We start from the raw sequence: 4323 nt of genomic DNA, 5'->3' as shown, positions 1-4323 counted from the left end.
TTTGTTCTTCACAATGTGGACTTGTATAATGTACAAAGAATTCTCTCTGAAGTCCATAAACAAAAGAATGGTCTTGCTGTACACAAGTATCTGTTTAACTAAGGGGCTTTCGTCTCCTCCTCTGCCCTAATTTAAAGTGTTTCAATATACCACAAAACGAGGATCTAATCATTGCAATAAGTGACTAAGATCCCCACTGAGACTTTAGGAAAATAAACCAGTATCACAAAATTTTACATTAAGGTGTGACTCAGAAACACTTAGAAAAGTGTTTAAATGTAATTTGTTATTTCTTTGCTCTTTAGTAATATTAAAGGAATTTAGATTTACAGTGAATGACATGCCCAATTGTCAAAGTTAAAAATGTTTAGTTGCTTACTGTTTTAAATAGTAAGAACTATTTAAATGATGTAAAATATTCATGTTTTTGTCAAGTTCTTGAATTGCATGAACAAATTTTGATGTAAGGTATTTCTATATCAAAAGTACATTTTTAATTTTGCAAAGAACAATACTAATTTGACAGAAAGTTACACTTTTATTTGTATTCTAGGTTAATGAATGAGGATTGAACTAAATTAAAAAATGTGAATGCTGCAAAGTTTGCTTATTCTTTTTTCAACTTGATTTTATGCGACCTTACAGAGATAGCATCAATTACAAACATGCATTTCTCCTTCTTTCCTGTACTTCTTATTCATAAGCAAAGAAATCCTAGAGCAATATGTGTTCTTTCTCTCTCTTCTTCTCTCACATGCCTTCCCTGCTTTTCTTCACCATTACTCCAAACCCTCTCCAGTATAAACTATAAAGAAAATTGGAGAGTAATAACCTTCCTAAAGTGCAAGTCATTTCACATGATCGAACATAAACCAAGTTTCTAACATGAAAATAACCCATTCAAAATACTGTTACCTCTACTTTAGAATGCTAAACCTGGGTCAGTAGATAGATGGAGGAAAAAAAGAAAAGATGGTGCTATGTTGACACTAAGGGCAGATGTTTAATTCCCATCAGAGAAAGAGGAACTTGCCTGTGGAGAGATTTGTGGCATCCTTATTTCAGATATGTACTAAAAAACACACAACTTTGATGTCTATCCCTGAATTTTTTTCTTAGTATTAACATAGTAGAGCAATTGAAGTTTATGAGTTTTCTGCTGCGAGTTTTAAACATATATTTGACTATCATCCAACAAAATAATTAGATATCGGTGAAAAGGAAAAAAGGTCCTACAACTAAGTTTCAGCTGGATATGCATGGGGACTTTTCTACAAATTATTTACATCTATAATACTCACATAAAACTAGTCAGCGAATATTTGTTTAGTTTTTACTCTGAGTCATTTCAGTGGTCACTAGTTGCCTAAATAAATGCTTTAAATGTTTTGCTTGTGACTGTTTTCTTTATAAATTATTGATTCTCACTATGGTTGAAGACCCAGTAAAACTAAGTAACTTTCCCAATGACTTCAGGTGCCAGATTAAATAGTTCAGCAAAGATAGAGAAGTTTGTGTATGTTAGGAAAATGAGTAGAAATGGAGAAGTGGGTTTGATTGTTTGTCTATTAGGATGATATTAACAAAGTTATTATGTGTTTACAATAAGCTTTTTCCAGTAAAAAAGAATTGGGGATTTCTGCAAAGAGATCCATCAAAGAATATAATGATGCTTCAAATTGCTTCTTATTTTATATTACTTTATTTTGGGAGGCACACCCAGTGATGCTCAGATTTAGCTCTAGAATGCTCAGGGACTCCCGGAGGGACTAAAGGAACCATATGGGATACTCAAGACAGAAGCAGATCAGCTGTGAGCAAGGCAAGTGCCTTTTGCATTCTACTATCTCTTCTGTCCTGTATGTCCTGCTTTAGAGGGGAAAATAATCTTACTGAGGTAATGGAAATAAAAATATTATCATGATAATTAAGAGCGCTTATTCAAAGATTCCCCATTCTGATGATACCAGAGAAGGAGAAGAAAAATTCAGCTTTGCTCAAAAAAGATATAATTGGTCAGATTGCTGCAGAATATAAGTCCCCTTGTAAGAAAAGTAAAAAGTTTTTTTTTAATCTGTAAGCAGTGAACAATAAAGAATCAGTGTAGAGCAGTAGAGATAAGACATGAGCCAAGGTTCTTGCTTTACATGTGGTTAATCCTAATTCAGTCTCTAGAATCTCATGGTCCCCCAAACATCACTGGAGTGAACCATGAGCCAGAGTCAGGAGACACAACAAGTATTGATGGATGTACCCATGTTTACTCTTTCCTGAAAAAAAAAATCATTTCAATTTAAAATTTTATTGAAATTATGTTAAATTTGAATTTGTATTTAAATTAGAATTATATTTTCAATCAATTTATATATAGTTAAATTTTCATTTTAATACTATTTAAATTTTTAGCAGTTCTTTTTCTATTTTGCTTTATAATTTCTTTTTTTATTTTTTTAATTTTTTAAATTTTTTTAATTTTTTTTATTTTATTGGTGAAACACCATGAGGTACAGTTGTAGATCCACAAATTTTTGTGCTTGGGTCTCAACTATACAATGATCAAACACCCATCCCTCCACCAGTGCCCATTTCCACCACCATGGGTAATATCCCTCCCACCCCCATCCCCCCCATCCCACCCTGCCTCTGTGGCAGGGCATTCCCTTTTGTTCTCTCTATTTTTTTGGGTTTTGTGGTCTGCAAAAGAGGCATTGAGTGGCAAACATGTTCAGTCCATAGTCTACTTTCAACATGCCTCTCCTCTCCTGGGAAGATCCTCCAGACACCCTTTATTTGGTGCTCCCCTCTCTATCCAAGCTGTCCTTTCCCATAGAACACCCGGCTGGCCTCTAAGCTATGGAGTAATCCTCCTGGTGCTGATCTCAGCTATTCTTGGGTATTAATCTCATATTTTGTTATTTTATATAAAAACATGGAACGCTTCACAAATTTGCGTGCCATCCTTGGCAAGGGGCCATGCTAATCTTCTCTGTATCGTTCCAATTTTAGTATATGTGCTGCTGAAGCAAGCACTGCTTTATAATTTCTTAAACAAGTTAGTTTCATCTGTATTTTATAATACTTTTCAGAAATATTTTCCTGGACATACCTCAAAAAATTAATTATAAAATTCATTGATAGCTTCACTAGATAATAAGGATTTTTTTGGGGGGGGGGGTGGTTGTGTTTGTTTTTGTTTCTGGGTGGTGCTCAGTTCTTACTCCCAGCTCTGTGCTCAGGGGTCACTGCTAGAGGAATTTCGCAGACCATATGTTGTGCAGGAATTGAACCTGGATCGAACACTGCAAAACAAGTGTCCTAAACACTTTACAAACCCTGTAGCAAAATCAACAAGTATTTTTAAGGACTGAAACGAAAGATCTAATGACAATGCTATTGATGAGAACATTTGCTCTATATTGTGTCATAAAGTGCTATAGATGGATAACCATAATTGACCAAAACAGATCAGACTTTATTAAATTTCATATAATTTTAGAGAAGCTGTGTTAATATATACAAATATGCTGAGATGTTTATTTCTATTTATGTGACATTTTCTCTTATAAAATTTAACATGCCAAATACATCTAATTAGTTGAATAATTCTTTTTTCACAAGGAGAAAGAAGAGTTATTTGTGAAAGTCTCAGAAACACTCTAATTTTATATTTTATTCATTTGTTTATTTATTATCCCAAGCACCCTTATCTTAGAATTTTGATGTAGTGGAAGTTTTGCCATATTAAAAAGCTTGACTGCTATTATTATAAAATAATAATTGAGATGAATTTCTTTATCAAAATAGCAAATATTTCAAAAGGAAATATAGAATTACATTATTTGTAACAAAACTTAGTTCTTTTAAAAAAAGGAATACTAGATTATCTGGAAAAATTCTAGACTATAAATATGTGGATATATTATGTTATTAAGATATCACACAATATTTTTGATTTCTAATTGGTAATTTAGACTTCCATTGTATTTACTGGTTTTAGAATATTGAATATGCCACGAATAGCTTGCCAGGCTCTGCCGTGCATGTGGAATATTCTCGGTAGCTTGCCCGGCTCTTTGAGAGAGATAGAGGATAATTTATTTGGGTCTCCCAAAGGGGAATCTAAAGAGCTATGCTTGGAGTATCATGTTTCACTCAAAAGAGAGAAAGAATCCGGAGTTCCAACCTCTGTGGACGTCAACGGTCAAGAATCAGGGATGCTGTCTTATTTGCCAAGGTGTCAAAAATCAGATGGGTTAGACACGTAATGAGATTTGGAGATGCCATTGGACTAGAGCCATTACCGACTGGATTCCATGGGACATC

General features: G+C 33.7%; 1 non-coding gene across 1 annotated transcript; it reads right to left on the bottom strand.

Annotated features, from left to right (window-relative positions):
- Nucleotides 1-2923: 2923 nt before the first annotated feature.
- LOC130018678 (U6 spliceosomal RNA) lies at nucleotides 2924-3030 on the bottom strand. Its single transcript, XR_008791579.1, has one exon. It is a non-coding gene; the product is annotated as a U6 spliceosomal RNA (small nuclear RNA).
- Between the last annotated feature and the right edge of the window lie 1293 nt (nucleotides 3031-4323).

The sequence above is a fragment of the Sorex fumeus genome, unplaced genomic scaffold (genome assembly GCF_029834395.1).
Source record: "Sorex fumeus unplaced genomic scaffold, SorFum_2.1 ptg000265l, whole genome shotgun sequence".
Taxonomy (NCBI): domain Eukaryota; kingdom Metazoa; phylum Chordata; class Mammalia; order Eulipotyphla; family Soricidae; genus Sorex; species Sorex fumeus.
This window is presented reverse-complemented; position numbering and strand designations above follow the sequence as displayed.